This window comes from Lolium perenne, chromosome 1, assembly GCF_019359855.2.
Source record: "Lolium perenne isolate Kyuss_39 chromosome 1, Kyuss_2.0, whole genome shotgun sequence".
In the NCBI taxonomy this organism is placed as follows: Eukaryota; Viridiplantae; Streptophyta; class Magnoliopsida; order Poales; family Poaceae; genus Lolium; species Lolium perenne.
In genome coordinates this window covers 74,023,772-74,033,260 of record NC_067244.2, presented here as the reverse complement: position 1 = coordinate 74,033,260, position 9,489 = coordinate 74,023,772, and the positions used below count along the sequence as shown (strand labels likewise).

Here is a 9,489-nt window from a genome sequence, read left to right as displayed (position 1 = left end):
ATAGTTAATTATTAGTTACTTATGAGACAATGTAATGCAGCCCTTCAAGCGATAGCCATGCACTTCTTAATTAATGTCTCAAACATGTCAAATTTGTAATTCATGAAATAGTTCAGGGAAATATTGAATATTAACTTGCTTTTAAAATTTATACTTCACAAACAAAATGTATTGTTAATTATAGATTCTCGGAAGAACTACATACTATAAGAGGTCTGCCAATGAGTCAATGACTACGGACATGTGCTTAGAGGAATCCAATTCACTGGAGTTCTGAGAAGACGAAACTTGTTTGCAAACTGATACGGACGGCATGCTATAGTTTCTCGGTTTTGTATACTTTTACCTCTGTCTGGTACTGGATAAGTCAAGCAATTTAGCTTCAGATCTTTGATTCTCATGTGTTCCTGATATCACCAACTAAAATAAATATTACTTCCACTTGAAACATCTTTCCATCCATGCATGCAGCATCAAGTGTAGAGATCTTTTACGGTACCCAGGGATAAATATGGGCCATCCAATCTATAGATTGAGCCATGCAGATGAAGCCATACTGTCAGATTTCGGCCGCCCAACACGCGAGCAGTATAGAGTGTCCTGCGCCGTCCGCAGGCAGCAGTATACGTTGATGAGGGTATTTTAGGAAGATCATATTTTGTCCCGCAAGGGAGACTCCATCTCCTACCCCTGTTCGTTCAGTTTGCCCACCCAAAAAATCCCCTCACATATTCCGGCCGCCATGGACCTGCACCACTGTAGTCCCTCCTCTCTCTCTGGCTTGAGCAGCGGCGGAAACGGGAACCACCCTTCCGAGCCAGGGTCCGGCCGCCGCCGCCAACGCGCAGCCCCCGTATCCCCTCCTCCCCGGTCGATTTGAATGGCCCCTACGAACTAGGGTTCCGGCCGTCGCTGACGCCGACCACCGTGGCGCAGCTGGTCGATCTCCGGCCAGGATGATCTGCGGCCATGAAGGTTTTGGAGGGCCGCGTGGCCCAGTCGGTCAAGTACTAGGCCGAGGCAGACGCTGTGTCGCCGGCGGTTGCCGCCGACCGCGGCGACGAAGCTGCAGGTCCTCTGAACAACGACAACGGACTCCTCTGAACAGAAGGTGCGTTGTGGTTTCAGCCTTCGATACGAGAACCGATTTTAGGAGATATGAAGACGGATATTTTTACTCACTCATTTGATCCTATATAGCCAGAGTTTTGATTTTGCTGCCTTGCCTGCTCGCTGCGGTGACATATTCACATAAATGGTTAGGCTTAGGCATGTCGAGGGCTTAGATATATGATGGAATCATAGGTTAGTGAACACTGATTTCTGAGTAACTCACATCATGCAGGATATCTGAATAACAAAATTAGTAATTGAACGAAGACCTAGGAAGAACTATGGAGCTTCTCTAGGATGGTATGATTACTGTGCATACTTTGTTTCTGATAAAAAAATACTTTAATCAGGTTCTGAGGCGGCTGAAGAAGGTGTGCCATGAATCGCAGCAGGATAATAAGCGTCCCGCAGACTCTGAGCATTTTTCAGTTCCTCCGATCCATACTAGGCATATGAAGTCAAATTCTGCCTCCACTTCTGATGAAGAAAGAGAGGACATGATTCCCATCTCCTGGAGGATGAAGCGGCACCACCTGGAAATAAACACGAAGATGCCAGCTACGAAGTGAAGCCGAAGGTGTATCCATCTACCAGCAGTTGTTCCCAGCAAGAGTTTGCGGAAGCAACTAGAGATGCAGCTTCAGTGGTCCGGCCAAAGCGAGTGAAAATCCGGTTTACTCCTAGCGCTAACAGACTGGTTGAGCAGCAGGGCTGCTCAGGTCAGAGATTTGCAAGCGATGACAAGCCACCTGGGTATTGACGCACGTATCAGGGTGTGGCTACACACAGGTGCTAACCTCAAGATAGAATTCTTTATCTAGGTGCATTGTTAACTACACGAAGCGCTTGCATTATGGTTAGCACATATGCTGACTGACTGAGTTTAGGAAGGGTGAGGAGAGGAGGATAGGGCTGAACGCTACTCCTGGAAAAAATTGATACTTCATGCTAGCCGACCTTGCATTGCATGATTATCAGAAGTAGTACTACTTTCATTTTGTTTATCAGTTGAGGTACAAAATGAAAGATCTTCTTACTTGTATTACTTGCCTTGTATGACAGGTGATGTTGATGAAAGCATTATGCAAGAGCTGGACCAAGGAATGACCGCATCGACTGTTTTTAGGAGCATACTTGGCTAAAATATTTCTTGTAGAAATAACGAGGCATATGTTTTAGCTCAATTCCGTCGAGCATATATTAATCGTGTATTCGTGTAGCGTATTGAGATGTTTGAGCTACATGTAAATTTATTTTTCCAACTAAATTTTTTCATGACATCAAGTTGATGTTCCGGTGTTTCTTTGTCTGTCAGGCAAAATCAAACCTTTAAATTTTCTTGTGAATTGAGTGCAAAGATTGGATTTTTACTTCATTGACTATGTCGATGTAGAGGTAAAATTTTAATTTTTGTTTAGAAGTTCAAACATTCAATACATCATAATCCTCTCCCATCCGCAGAAGTCTATCAAAGGGCTTCCTTTTTAGAGCACACATAAAGACGTTGGAAAACTATGTCCGTGCCCAGCCTCTTAGTTCTTCCTTTCTAACACCAAACCCCTTCAAAACTTAGCAGATGAGTTGCAATTGTGACCTTCCTCTCTAGTCCACTAAAAGATTCATTAACCACCATATCATGTTCTTCACTGTACTCAATGCCGTACACTGCAATTATGAATCGAGCTGGATTATTACAACTCCAGTAGTCAAACTAACACATGTTCCAGTATGAATAATGCAATATTGGTTCCATTTCATGCTTAAATTATGTACTTCACGAGTACTCTGCATCACCAACAATGCTTGAACATTCTTTCTAAACTGAACAATTAGGCACATACTCAATCTAACAATGATTCTAACATGACAGAAGTAGTTACATCACAGTTCAATCACTGTACATTTCCTAGTGCTTCTACTAGAATTCAGGCATCACGCAAAAAAACCAAAAATGATTCTAACATGAAAGAAGTAGTTACATCGCAGTTCAATCACCCTGTACATTCAGTTTAGTTCTGCTACCAGCATATAGGCAACACGGAAAAAAAATCACAGGGGCTTGCCACGGGTGAAACTCACAACGGAATCTGCATAGGGATTTGGTGCGGATGAAATTTGCAATGAGATGCTGATTTGCGGCAAATTCCGTCTCAGAGTATGTATTTACTTTCGATGAGGTCACAACAGATGAGGACGAGAAAATGCTGCGGCGAGGTCGACGAGCGGGCGGCCCCTAGGTCGTGATGGCGGGAGCATTCCGGGAAACAGGAGCAGAGACGTGGGGACGAGGTCCGTGAGGGCGGGGCCGGAGCCGAATAAGTCGACGATGACCAGGACGACGGAGCGATCGCCCGAGGAAGCAGGAAGGCGACGACCTCAGTAGTAAATGGGCTGGGATCTTGGCCCAGCAGCAATTTACTTGACGAAAAAAAAAAACCTTTCGCTGTTTTGAAAAGTTGGAAATATCTATCATATCCTCAGCAAATCAACGGTGAGATGAAGTATACTGCTCCCTGCAGTATAGGGTACCGTAAAAACCCTCATCAAGTATCATCCGAATATAATATAGATTGGATTAAGGCGGTAGAAGACAAACCTTGGCCACTGCCCACTGGGATTAAAGGGTGATGAATGTAGTAGTTGCAGACTACGCCCAAATTTGTAAAATCCTTGCCGGATCCATCCCTAACTGTAGCCTGTAGATGGTATTGGTCGCGGAAACCAGGGCCAAGAGAGGGAGCCTGTCCCTTTGTGCGGGTCGACCTGCCGCGGATCCTCACATGGTTGTGCTCTGCTTGTGCACACCATGGGCTCGCTCCCCGCTTTCCACGGCGAATCGCGCCTCTCCACCTCGGCTCTCGCATCCGCGTTCACGGACTCCACCTTGGCGCCTGCGCGCAGCAGCTTCCGGCCATGGCGACGCCGTCATGGCCCTCAAGTGCGTCATCGCGCTGAAGGATCTGTTCTCCCTCGGCGTCTTCGTCCTCCGTGACCATCTTCTCGGCGCCCTCATTCGGCACCCGGCCCGCTCGCACTCATCGCCTTCCCGCTAGGCTATTCCTTCGATGTCGCCTCCTGGGTCGGGTTCTTCGTCGCGTGCCTCCCCAATGTCCTCCCCCTCGCGAGTGCGCCTGAAGCTCTCCTCCAGGTTACCTCGTCGCAGACGGAGAAAAGGGTGGGAAATTAGGCGAGGCAGCGCGGCGATGTGCTGGTGGCCGCAGTATCTCGGCTAGGAGGAGCTCCGAGAGGGAGGCCGGTGAGGTGGAGATCGACCAGGGACATGGAGGGGTTCGATGGAGGAGATGGGGGTGAGGAGGCGGCCAGAGAGCATGTTGAGGCCTTGAGGGACGCGCACGTGCCCATCTAGATTGTTCCGCTGTGGGTTCTCACCGTTTTGACTACCGCTTTGACTGAAGAAAAAATATGGCAAAAAAAAGAGCCCGCCGGAGAAATAACAACGGAATCGATGGGTGAAACCGTCAGCAACGTGTAAAGAAAGGAAGGCAGTGATGCTAACAGGTAACCGGTAACCCTCCGGTCAAATAAGAAGCCAGTCGATGGAGTGCATTAATGTACTGGGCAGTAAAGGCAACTCCGTGTCATATAACTATTGGATAAATGAATGGATAATTAGCTCATGAACAGTATCCAAATCAATCTAGAGTGTGGTAAATTGATTGAACTTTATATAGTGTATAATTTAAACAAAGAGAATAGAAATCTGTCAAAACTGAACACTCTGTAAAGATGTTACTCAATGAGATAGTTACGTAACTCAAATCAAAAAACTCATGATTAATGAAAGACAGATCATAACCTCAGGTCTATGCACAAAAAAATTCAGATCACAATGCCATACTGAGATTTTTCACGAATTTTTGCAGCACAGCATAGGAAATCTGTCTCAACAAATCAGTCCGTAAAGATTGAATTCTGTCTACGTACCTCAAACCAGAAAAGTCAGAACTAACGAAAGTTAGATAGCAAGCACTACTAGGCACTCAAGAAATTTCAGATCAAGATCACGTTTTGGTGATTTTTAAAATTTTCTACAGTGGAACACTGGAAATCTGTTTTCTAGGCAGCATAGTGACAATCTTGCATAACAAACTAGGGGTTATCTATACATTCTATTTACAGCGGGATATGTATACTATATACACTATATACACTATATACACTATTTACAAGTTTTTAATGAAAAGATTCCATGGAAAGAATTGTTTTGGTTTCGCAGGCATGAACACAAGTGTTCAAGGTCGACCCCCACTTCACCATTACTCATCTTTCCAATCACTTTTCTTTTCTGAAAACATTTTTTATATAAGAAGTACAACTATTTTTTTTTGTAATTCGCATTCCCTATCCATACAAGAGATAGAGAACAACTAGGTACAGAAAGTAAAACTACTTAGAGATAAAGCAAACAAGTGCACACGAAAATATTCACCTACGCTATGACTCCCCGGCAACGGCGCCAGAAAAGGTCTTGATAACCCACAAGTATAGGGGATCGCGTGTAGCCTTTTCGATAAGTAAGAGTGTCGAACCCAACGAGGAGCTAAAGGTAGGATAAACATTCTCTCAAGTTCTATCAACCACTGATACAACTCTACGCACACTAAGCGTTTGCAATATCTAGAAAATAAAACTAGAGCGATAACGGGTATGAGAGGTGACTTTGCAGAATAATAAAATACACGGAATAAATGTTAGTGCTCTAGCAATAAAACAAACTAAACTAACAGTACCATGAGTGTGTAAAGGCGGTGGTAATAGTGGTGGCTTTGTCCAAGATCAATTAGTGAAGATCTTGGGTTCAATGTCTTCGATGTAGCTTTCTATGAGGAGAGGCTAAATATACATGCTCGCCCTCCGAGATTACAAGTACTATATGATTGGCTTGCTAGCAAACATTCGTAAATACTAGCAAGCATTAAGGTTTCCCCAACCATAGCCTTGAGTAAATGGTCCTCTTACTCCCATACATGCAACTATCTGGTTCGCGTCCTTAGGTTTCTGTCACTCCGGCAGAACTTCCCCCTTCTAGTATACAAGTACTACCAACCATATGGTGCTTGATCCATGCGCGCACAAATATAATGGGCACCAAGGACGGTAACATATCAACATACAACTCTAATGAACCAAAGAGAAACAATCAATCAATCAAAGAACAAATAAACTATGGCAACATGACATAGATCATAGGATTATAACTTGTAGCATCAAACACCATGTTTACATAGGGCGGTACAGAGGTTTGTGAGAGGATGGACCACTGAATACAATGAGGAGTTGGTGATGGAGATGGCGGTGAAGACGTTGGAGGGCTCAGCGAGGAGCGCCGGGAGGCGGAGGCGTGGGCGGCGGCGGCGGCGCGGGGGACTCCTTCCCCGCCGCCGACATCATGGGGGAGCGCCGCCCCTTAGCCTTCTTCTTCCTTGAGGTTGTGCTGGTGTAGATGAGTGTTTCCCCCTCCTTGGCTGCTGCCAAGGAGGAGGATTTTCGTGACAATGCTTGGGGGCCTCCAAAAATAGGGTTTCCCATCAATATATAGTGTTGGAGATGCAATCTAGCCATGGAATGGATGCCCCTTTGATCCAAGGGCTCTTGGGCACCTCTAGAACCTTCCTAGGACTCCCCTCTGTCCTTCATGAGCCTCACAACTCGTGGCTGGGCCGAAATATTCAGGTATGGAAAGAGTTTGTGTCAAATACGTCACCAACTTTCGGAGTTCCGAGACTGCACGAACCTCTGCAGTAATTCTGCTTTCCCGGATGCATCCTTTGTCCGTTCCGGACGAATAAGATGTCCAAATTGTTCGGTTTGAAATTCTCTACAACTTTGTAGTTTACGACCTTTTCATTGGACATCGTTTTGATGGAGTTTCGAAGCGATTTTTGAAAAGTGTTCAGCAGGGACAGATTTCGAGAAATTCCAGATTTCACCATAATGAGCTATTTCCTTCCATATTTGCCTATTTCCTGCACAACAAAGTTGAAACCAAGAACATGTGCACTTTTGCAACTATTAATAGGTTAGTCCTTTAAAACATATAGTAATTGGTGTAAAACAAGCATGGAACATCAAAAATTATAGATACGTTTGTGACGTATCAGTAGTCGACTAAAACCTATCCCTTACTTCGCCTATTCCATGAGTCAAACTAACTGGGAAGCTCCGTCATCGTTGGTAGCCATTCTACGAGGCTGTCCCGGTCATTGTGTGCAGGGGATCCAGTTCAATGCCTCCAGCATCCTTCACCCCGGCCACGCCCTGTATGATGCACTTTGAAAACCTTTCCACCTTTTCTCCATGCGTATGACAAATGGAACTCGCAAACTAATTAACTCATGGGTAAGCTAGGTAAGTTCGGGCCAAGGGGTTCCCATGGGTCCCGTGTGCCTATACGCTCAGTCTTGGTTCCGAAGGCGAGAACTCAGGTCCTATTATCGGCGAGAACGAGTCAAATCACCACATCCCCATGTGGCGGCTCATCCAAGGCTTTAGCATGTTTATTAACATCATTGATCATACCACGTCATCCTGACAAACTAGGTTCATTCGTAGCTCTGATTCATCAACCGGATGGATCAGACTTCAACAGTTAAGCATGGCTAAGCATAACACATATACGGCTCTAGCGATGTGAACAAGCTCAGACCTAGTTTTGCTGGGAGCGGTGGATCAGTAACTCTGGGCAACAAGGATGGATTATGCACACATAGGATATCTATAACTGCCGATAAACATATTTGAAGCGGATGCATATGTAAGAACTGGAAGTAAAGCATTTCGAAATCATATATGAACCAGGTTAGGGCTTGCCTTGTCCCTCGTTGTTCCGGTGCTGCTCTTCGGTGGATTTGATCTCAGGCTCGCGTTCGTTCCCTATCGAGAAGAACCTAATACCGGAAATAAGAGCACAATCAAGACAAGGTACAATGCAATGCACATACGGTATGATGACATGTCATATTAAAGGGGTTCGGTTAACTCTAGCTGCATCGACGGAATTTAGAGGGGTTCGGCCTCGATCCCGGCATAAGGGGGGTCGATTTAGGGTTTCATTAAGGGTCCACATTTAATTGGGCCAAACATGTATGAAACATGGATAAATAGCTAGGAAATATTTTTCTGATCATTTTGGTATATAATTTTGTATTTTTCTGAATTAATATGAATTAGTTATTAATTACTGAAAATAAATACAGAAAATAGAAAAAGAATAATGACGTCACACTGACATCGTGCCGACGTCAGTGGCACCATTGCTCTCTCTGAGCTCCGGTCGGATTGCAATCGGGCGATCTGGCCAGAAATTGGGGGCGTGCGGGTGGGGGAAATAATCAGGGGCGACGCGGGCGACCAAAAGGAGGCGTCGTTACCGGCTGGGGGTCACTGGAGCTTGGCCGACGGCCATGTCCGTTCGGTGGCCGGGGCAGAGGCATGGTGCAGCGGTGATAGAGAGGGGGAGAGGAAGAGGCGAGGGCACGGGAAGATGCAACGGCTCACCCTGAGCGCCTTGGCGTGGTCGGCGACGACCGGAGAAGTTCGCCAGCGGCGAATCGAGCCGATTCCGGCCGGTTACTGTGAGGCTTAGGGTTGGGTTTTCCTCGCGGGAGAGCGCGGGAGAAGAGGGGAAAAGTGGCTAGGGTTCATCTGCAGTGGCCGGTGGAGCTCTTGTAGGCGCTGGGGGGCGGCGGGGTGCATCCTAACCGCCAACGCCATCGGGTGGCCGGGCAGCTTCCACCGAGCAGCTTCGGTGCGCAGGGAGGACGACGGAAATTTGCAGAAAACCCCCGGCGGGGTGGTTGGGCTGTGGTGGGTTCAGCTGGGCTGACTTGGGCCAAGCTAGGGAGAAGGGAAGGGGGAAAGGAGATGGGCTGCGCCTAGGGAGAGGAAGAGAAGGGTTTCTCCCTCTATTTTATTTTCCTTTTCTTATTCTGATATTTGTTTCTCTTTCCAAAGTTCAAATTCAACTCTGTTTTTGATTTTGTTTGAACTGAAACTTTAGGAGAACAAAATAAACACACATGGCTTGTTGATTAACAACCATGTCATGTTGCCTAACTTGAAAAACTTGAGAAATTTTGAGGGCAAAAAGAGTAGAGAAGAAATTGCATAATTGAGAATTGTTAAACTTTGATGCAACTTTTACTCAAATGCAAACTACATGCATGAGATGCACATAATCACTCCTTTATTTAGATAAACAAGGTTGGGATGTTACATATGGATCCGCAGTCCAAATATGAACTACTCAGGCATCACTTCGGAGGTGGGCATGGTGATGAAGAGGCCTCCGGTGATGATCTCCCTCTCCGGCAGGGTGCCGGGAAGAGCTTCAAAACTCTCCCGAACTAGGGTCGA

General features: G+C 45.9%; 1 long non-coding RNA gene across 1 annotated transcript; it reads left to right on the top strand.

Annotated features, from left to right (window-relative positions):
* The first annotated feature begins 499 nt into the window (after positions 1–499).
* LOC127297423 (uncharacterized) lies at positions 500–2,416 on the top strand. Its single transcript, XR_007849150.2, has 3 exons — positions 500–1,111; positions 1,464–1,902; positions 2,176–2,416. It is a non-coding gene; the product is annotated as an uncharacterized lncRNA (long non-coding RNA).
* The last annotated feature ends 7,073 nt before the right edge of the window (positions 2,417–9,489 follow it).